General features: G+C 40.9%; 1 protein-coding gene across 5 annotated transcripts in view; it reads left to right on the forward strand.

Moving 5' to 3' along the window:
• Window positions 1-580, forward strand: part of LOC107494592 (uncharacterized) — a 22,410-nt gene that overhangs the window by 15,650 nt on the left and 6,180 nt on the right. The gene's annotated exons all lie outside the window — the stretch shown is intronic.

Genomic DNA, 580 nt, shown 5'->3' on the forward strand with positions numbered 1-580 from the left:
GATGATCAACGATGATTATATGAGATATGGAGGATGACGGTGGAAGTACCGTGTATGCCATGAGCCTAAGGGCTATATTTATTGATAAATGGCTGGTTCTTGATTGGACCATGAGCCGGATGGCTAAGTTATTGCCGGGTCACGGCAAAGCCATTATTGATTATGGCTGAGAATAATTGCATATATGATTAATGAATGAATGTGTTAAATGGATAATAGTGAAAGATGTTGAAATGTGATGTGTAACCCCGGGTAGTAGGCAGTGGCGTTGTCCACTTGCTCCGGGTATGAGATAGAAAAGGATGTTTATGATAAATGAGTTAATTATGGAGTTTTGAATGAATGTATTTGTGATACCTGGGTAGTAGTAAGGGTTGTGGTTCGTCCCACTTGCTCCAGGTTAATGTTTGAGATTTGATAACAATGAGGATTGATAATATGAATTGAGATTGAATGAATATATGTTTGAGATACCTCGGCAGTAGCAAGAATTGTGGTTCGTCCCGCTTGCTCCGGGTTAATGTTTATGTACCTGGGTAGTAGCAAGGGTTGTGGTTCGTCCCACTTGCTCCAGGTCAGA

Source organism: Arachis duranensis, chromosome 6 (genome assembly GCF_000817695.3).
Source record: "Arachis duranensis cultivar V14167 chromosome 6, aradu.V14167.gnm2.J7QH, whole genome shotgun sequence".
In the NCBI taxonomy this organism is placed as follows: Eukaryota; Viridiplantae; Streptophyta; class Magnoliopsida; order Fabales; family Fabaceae; genus Arachis; species Arachis duranensis.